Here is an 8,078-nt window from a genome sequence, read left to right on the forward strand (position 1 = left end):
TGACAAAAGCAGTCATGAAGTATTGTTGGGCTCACAGCTTGAGGTCCTAGTCCATCACAGCACTGAATTTATGGCAGTGACAGCCTAGGCCACTGGTCATACCACATCTTTAGCCAGAAGCAGACAAAGGCTGAACTCAGTTCATTTCCTGCTTTTTATGTAGTCTAAGATACTATCCAGGTAATGTCCCCACCCACAGTGCATGGGGTTTCCCACCTCAGTTAACTTAATGATACCCATAGTGTTCAGAGCTTCGTACCCTGGTTATTTTAAATCTCACCCAATCTTCGCCTGGCATGCCAAATCCACCACAGACCTCCTGTAAGAACCACCTGGGGATTTATAACTCACCATGTATGCCTACGACATAGACTGAGCCTTGCTTTGAACCGATGTGAGAGTTGGGACTTTGCCATCTGCCTTCGTTTCACCCAATGGTGTACTCTTTCGGTTGATGGCGCCCTCTTCTGGTGAGTCATGCTCTGTATCTCAAGAATCAAGAAGTGTTGCTTCTCATCTGGATTTCCTGCATCTCAACCGTCACCTCTCAAGAAATCTTCCCTCTAAAAAAAAAATCTAGCATCTCTACAATGATTTTGCCACACTGAAGCAAACAAGATGTTTCTACAGATTTGTGTTAGTGGTCCTCTGTTTCTCATCCTTCAAGGGCCTCGAGTTTCTTACAGTAAAATCTACATACATTATTCAAGGTACTTGGTTGCCAGGCTTCCCTTACTCAGTTCCCACCATGCCCAGCACCTTTAAGAACTGGATTGGGAGTCAAGCCCAGCTGGAGTGCTAGCTTGAGTCTCCACTTGATTATTGCTTCTGAAAAAGAAACCAGCACCCACAAAAGTCAATAAAAAATACCCCACTAGTCCCCCTAAAACGTTCTCATTTAATGTTTTGGCAAAACAAACCTACAATGACTGTTGAAAGCTGACATTAAGCTAGATTTTAAACCCAAATAAGATGTGGCACAGTGGTGTTTGTCAGTGGCCAGTAATTTGCTTCATTATCAATTGTGCATTTTTAATGCACCTGCCAAAAAGTTCTCTAGTTGAAATTGCATGCACGCTGAAGAATGAGAAGAAAACTGGGAACATTTTGTTGAATAGCTCCACAGTCGCCCCTGCTTTGACCCAGCTGAGGCGAATTACTAACTGAATGTGTTTTGCATATAATTTTTCTTAATAGAAAAGTCAATTTCCCCGTGGCCCACAGAAATAAATATTGAGCAAGTCATTTTTTTTTAAATATCCATTCCAAGGGGTGACAGGATATTAGCGTGCCTCCAGGGCCCTCGTCTCCAGTGTGCGTGTGCCAGCCCCCACTTTTATAGGCTTTCTTCTAGAAGTCAGCTGTACCTCTCTCTTTCCTCTTATCTTAAATAACACTCATTTAAAGAGACTCCCCACGGCTGTATCTAAGGCTCTCCCTCTTGCTCTTGAGTTTTCTCTCCTTCTCTCCCTCACCCCCCACCTCTCTTTTCTGTGCACCTATTTTTTCACATCTTTACCTCCCACAGCAGGTAATTCCGCCCTTTATCGTTGAGTTGAGTTGTATATCTAGGCATCTACATTGCTCAATCCCCAACAAGCGCTAGATAAATGAATGAATAAGCTACAAATAAAAAGTGTTAGATTTCTGTCTCCTTCTGGAACTTTCCCCTGCTCCTTGTGGCCATGGCATCTGATTATCATAATGTGCTTGAGTCTTTGACTATGTGCTGAATTAATGGCAGACACACATGCTGCCCTACATTGGGGCACATGGCTGTGCTTAACACAAAGGCTTTAGATAGCCTAAGTTCATGGCCTCCTAATGATGTTATGGCCAAATCTCCAACATTTCCCCCTAGTTCACAGGGAGCCCTGCAGACACTAGGAAACAGTTTAATTAATGAGGCTCAGTCTCCTTACTCAGAAGGAACCACATATGAGGCAGCAAATAGCCATCTTAAATAAACAAAGAGGAGCTGGGTTTGGAGCTGGCTGGTAGGAACTCTTGTTGCCCCCAAACACTGTTTAAACACAGAACTCTCACATGAAAGTAGGTACAGCTATGATAACCCATTCTACACATGAGAGATTCCAGGACAGGGATGTTAACTAAATTGTACAAGTGGTCCCCTTAGGCACTAGCAGAAGCACAGTCAGAGTCTGACTTTAGAACACAGGAGGTCTTGATTCCGCTTGTGTCTTTTCCCCCAGTGATCAAATTTAGAAGTGCAAGCTCATTTTGAAACCAAAACAAGTTATTAGAAAACAAATAATCAGAGATATATGAGCAGCCATCTTGTTCCTGCTCCTGACAGTCTCAGGTCAGGGTCACAGAGACACAGAGACCTCTGTTCAGATCTTCGCAGATAATGCTGTCCTGGGTGGTACTTTTTGCTGCCGCCATAGCAGCCCTGTATATGAAGAATGCAGCTGTCCTAGGTCCAGGGGTATTACAGGCAACAAGGGTCTTTCACACAGGACAGCCTCACCTTGCCCCTCTATCATCTCTTCCTGAATATGGAGGAAAAGTACATCTTGGGCTGAATTTTTCCAGTTTCTTTACCCTAAGACTGGTGTAAGACCCTATATGCTTGGAACTGGGCTTAGCCTGTATTTTCTATCCAAAGAAATATATGTGATTACCCCCAGAGACCTTCTCTACCATATCAGTAGTAGAGTTGACTGTCTATGTGATTAAGAAATATGGTGACTCTATTGGAGAATTTATTGACAAACTTAATGAGGAGAAACTGCTCAACTAGAAGAAGTAAAGCAGTCAAGCATCAAACAAATTCTGCAATCGACATGGAAAAGGCACAGCAGGCACTGGCTCAAAAGCTCCACTACCTCTTCGATGTTCAGAGGAATAACATTGCCCTGGCCTTGGAGGTCACATTCCGGGAGCAGCTATGTAGAACACATAAGTAGGTAAAGAATCACCTAGACTACCATATTTCTGTACAGGACATGATGCATTGCAAGAAGGAAGAGCACATGATAGCCTGGGTGGAGAAGCATGTGGTACAGAGCATTTCTGTACAGCAGGAAAAGGAGACCACTGCCAAGTGCATTGAAGATCTAAAGCTGCTTGCAAAGAAGGCTCAAGCTCAGCCAGTTATGTGAATGTGTCTGTCCTAATTGTGATGGCCAGAGAGAGTTAACTTAAATGGGAATGTCTACGTGAAGAACTCTTTCTGTATGGCTGTCTATTGAAATTGCAGTGTACCTTTCCTAAAAAATGATCAAGGCAACCCTATTAGCCAGTAAGGTATTTCTGATCTTTGCTCTGTATCCAGAGTTGTCTGATCACACTTGAATAAGCATTTTGCAGCAAGTTGCTGCCCAACTGAAATTACCAAGTTATAGTTTAAACTTGTAATTAGTTAAAACATTTTGCAATAAAATGTTTGAAACAGAAAAAAAAAAAGAAAGCAAGTAGTCTTTCTATTTGTGATATTTTAGTTCTTCATACTAGGTTCTTTTCTATCATCTGTTGCACAATCTACTTTTGTGTGAATAAAATTTCTTTAAATAAAAATTTGCCTCATCCTACTTGTGTCTGAAATTAATTAAGATTGACTAGGAAGCACTCAAGGAAATGTCCAAGGAAATGACTTTCAATGTATTTTATGAAATATTTGAAACATCACTTTGGGAATAAATCCACAAAAATGTAAATTATTGCCATTCATAATTGCTTTATTTCAAAATTTCCAATGCTGTTACTATATGTAAATAAATCAAGAACTGAGGAAATTTCCTTGGGGAAAGAGGTTACCTTGTTAGTTAAAGATAAAATGAATATAACATATGGTGAATTATAAGAAAAAGTTAAATGTTGATAAGGAAAAAAAGACAGAAGAGCCTCCCTCCAACATACCATGGGCAATGTGGACCTTGAACCCCTTTTTTGAAATCTTGGAGAACACAGAGGTGGGGCTCTGGCTACCAAGCCTGGCATGAATTTCATTCTGGGAACTCATATGGTAGAAGGAGAGGACAGACAGTAGTGCACATGACACACATAACACACAATCAATATTTTTTAGAATGCTTGCAAATTAGAAAGAAAAAACATTTGTTAAACACCATCTAGAACTTTGAGAAAACAAAAGATAGATGTGTGTGAACATATTAGGTTTCCAACATTTACTATGGGTCATGAGAAGTTGAAAAAAATCTTTGCTCTGGTGCCCAAGGGTCTAAAAGTAAAAGTGAAATGGTTCAGGACAAGGATCAGTGTGTATTTGTCGGGTCAGACTCAGCCAGCAGGTCTTGCTCTCTGCTTGCAAGTGCTGGATTCAGTGAACTTCACTAGAGCAAAGCTATACCAGGATAAGCTGTTGGAGCAAGGTGAACACAGCTATTAAACAGAGGCCTCACCAGACCGATTAGCTGCACAGTCTATGGAGAACTGGGAAAAGTTGGTACTGTGAAGCAGAAGGAGGCTTTGAGCTTGGCTGACTGACATGTCTGCACAGCTCATAGAAAATGAAAGTCTCATGCTGGCATCTATCTAAGGGACTGAGTTGGTCTTGTGCCATGATGCTTCCTGGTAGGCCAAACCCACAGGAAACTAATCTCATTGTGTGCTGGGCAGTGATGCAGGTGAGGGTCATCCTGGTCTACACAGCAAATTCCAGTGAGCCCTTGTCTTAACAAAATTTAATTTGGAAGATCTGAGGGTGAGGGTGAGATGAGAAGATTGGGCAGCACTCACTGTGTTTGGAGGACTCTGTCTCCTCTTGAGCAGGTTAGCACATGCAGTTCTGACACTCAGAAATCTGAACTCACATATACAAAAGCCACATTCAGTGTTATCAATAAACAAATAAACAGAAACACATACATTGAAATTTTCCTAAAAGGATCTTCTGGACTCTTACAAAAATCTTAAAATGGACTGTCTCAAACATAGAATCTCAATTTTCTCAGAAAACCCCAATCATTCCCAATAAATGCAGTTTTCCTGGTAGAAGAAAATGATTTCTCCAAAGCCGAGGAGCTTGAGGGTGTGTGTTGTCATTAGAAAGCACTGATTCACCAACAATCCTGGGACCAAGCAGAGATGTTCTGAAGATAAGTCTCATTCTTCCAAACTTAAGTGCAATCATCTGAAAGTTATGTTGTTCTGATTACAGCTGATGCCGCAGGCCTTAAAACAAAACAAAAAACAAATAGCCAATAAAAGATGCCATTCGCCACCTTCTAGAGCCTTCCTCATACACACAATTGCTTAACTCAACCATCCCTACATCTTTAGCAGCCAAAGCTGGGACCATCTCCAGGCTGCCTACTCCAGTCCCTAGAGCTTCGTCAGAAAATCAGAGTTGCTAGGTCACTTGTGTGCTGTTTGGTATTGAATTTACTCAAGTTAAACCTGGTATACTACTCATGGATCTCCATGAATATATATATATATACATATACATATATATATATACACATACATATATATATATATATATACACATATATATATGCATATCTAACCCTAACATATATATATACATATATGTATGTGTGTGTATATATATACATATATATATACATATATTCATATGAAACAAAATATATATTGTTTTTATAACAGGGTTTCTCTGTGTAGTCCCAGTTGTCCTGAAACTCATTCTGTAAACCAGATTGGCCTCAAACTCAGAGATCTAGCTACCTCTGCCTCTCAAATGATAGAAATAAAGGTATGTGCCACCATGCCCAACTTCAACTGCACTATAGATATAGGTATATGTCGGGCCGCTCTGCACCACTGCAAGATGGTGGAGGAATAAATGGGAGACCCGTCAGCATCCCATCAGAGCTCAGGTACTCTGGGTAGGCAGACTAGGGAGGCTGACACACATTCCACTCCACCGGGTGGGCATCTGCCTATGGGAAGTCACAGGATCCCAGTCCGTGGGGAGTGGAGGAGGACAGCTGTGGAGGTCCCTGGGTTTCATGAAGGCCAAGGACTGTAGGTTCTAGCTCCTGGACATTGCAGGCTTCGCTAGATATCGCAGAGGAGCTGAGAATGAATTGAAGGCCCCAGAGCAGCTCAGTCCACCCTGGAGCCAAAGGGAGAATGGGAGCAGGCAGGAGAAGCAGTTGCCCTGTGGTTCAGGAGCAAGCAGGGACAGAGGCCAGGTCTCATGGCTGCAAATGCTGGGCCAACATGAGGAGTCTAGTTGAAAAGAGGCAAGGGCCAGGTCTCATGGCTGCAAATGCTCGGCCAACATGAGGAGTCTAGTTGAAAATTGGCAACCCATGGTCTTAAGGTGTTTTATTGTACAAAAGATAGAGAGAAAGGGTAGAGAACTAGAGGCCAACCATGGCCACGTGGAGAGAGGGGGAGTAAAGACAAGAGTAAAAGGTTAAGAGAACAGAGAGACAGAGAGAAAGAGAAAGAGGAGGGGGACAAACAGCCCTTTATATGGAGGGCTGGGTTACCTGTCTGTTCTCAGGTAACTGTGGGGCGGGGCATACCTCGCTATCATCAGTTGACTGGGAGTGAAGTCCAGCCATAATACTGGGAGCTTGGGGCATTGTCTACATGATAGATAGCACAGGATAATGGAGTTGAAAGATTCGTGGGGTCAGCCATTTATGTTTCTGAAGCATGGCTTTACTGTTCCATCCCTTGTAGAATTCTCTACTGGGTCTCTGGAAGTAAGCCACGCTCAACCAAAAACATAGACTGCTTTTCACAGTCCAACAGGTATAGATATAAATATTAGTTCCCTCCGTTGCCAATAAGTCCCACATTCATGAGTTCCACTAAGCAAAGAGAGAAATTATATTTTAAGTAGTATCTCTATTAAGTAAACACAGATATTTTCTTGTCATCATTCTCTAAACAATACAGTCTAATAACTATTCACGTTGTGCTGGCACTGTATTCAGGATTATAAATAAACCAGAGGTGACTGGCAGCTCACAGAGGTTGTATGTGGGTTTCCAAATACATCTTGCTGTGTATGGGGAAAGGGAGCATCATTATGGGTAGGGAAATGGATCTTAGACTTTGCAAAGAGTCTCACTGTTACATATTTCTTCCATTTTCAATATCATAGTGATAGGACGAGAGGAAGATACAAAAATCTCACCATCTTCAAAACATTTATGTGGCAAAATTGTTAAGTTCTGGCTAGCTTAAAAATAGCACAGTAGGTAGATCATAGAACATGCATCAACCTTAAAATGTTGGGATTCCTTACCTGGGAATATTATGTTGATCTTTCCATGAAAACAGAAACAGGGGTTGTGACAGGCAGGTTTATGGTTAAACAATGAAAAAAATAAACTAGTGTTTAAAATATACAACAGTTAAAACAACTGGTATTAGTATGATCTGGCTAGATCCATGTCTGGCTTTCCAGTACTATTGAACCTCATGTCCCAGAATAAATAATTGCTGATATCAGTTCTTTTGAATGCAGTTTTCAGCATAATTTAATTCTCACAACAACCACAAGATGGGAACTAAAATCCTCGCTTCACAGACAGGTGGCATGGGTTCAGAGTAATGGAATAAGCTCCCAGGACCAGGGCAGCATCTGGGCACACATGGGTTCCTCCCCAGGCTTAGACTCTATCACCAAGGCTCTTTATGGACCTGTCTTTCAGCACCAGACTCCAATGCTTGACCCACCTCCACCAGATCAGAGGCCTGAGACCCCTCATGATTGAACATTTTGGAAAAGCCCGCTGTAGAGATGAACATTCAGACCACTGAGACACATTAATGTAGGGCATCTGACACTTTACAAACAGTGATGAATCAGCCTTTTCTTGCATATCTCATTTTAAATGTAATGAGCTGGTGATTCATGTCCCTTGTAAAATTACCCTTGGCCCACCATTTTTCAGCAATATGTTGTGGTAAAAATTGTCTCTATGGGCTGAGGCACGTGTATCTGCAGAAATGTCATTACTACTGCATAAATAGCACTCTGTTATTTTTTAATGGATTATTTTCTCCATCTGTTCAAATCTGAGCTGTTTCTTACATGGAAGCAGGCAGTATTATTTGCCCTAATTTTGATCCTTAAAGTTTTTGACGTAACCTGCTCTTGGGCCTGT

At 41.7% G+C, this 8,078-nt stretch overlaps 1 pseudogene; it reads left to right on the plus strand.

Moving 5' to 3' along the window:
* The first annotated feature begins 2,371 nt into the window (after positions 1–2,371).
* Positions 2,372–3,125, plus strand: LOC116094422 (annotated as a pseudogene).
* The last annotated feature ends 4,953 nt before the right edge of the window (positions 3,126–8,078 follow it).

The sequence above is a fragment of the Mastomys coucha genome, unplaced genomic scaffold (assembly GCF_008632895.1).
Source record: "Mastomys coucha isolate ucsf_1 unplaced genomic scaffold, UCSF_Mcou_1 pScaffold16, whole genome shotgun sequence".
Lineage (NCBI taxonomy): Eukaryota > Metazoa > Chordata > Mammalia > Rodentia > Muridae > Mastomys > Mastomys coucha.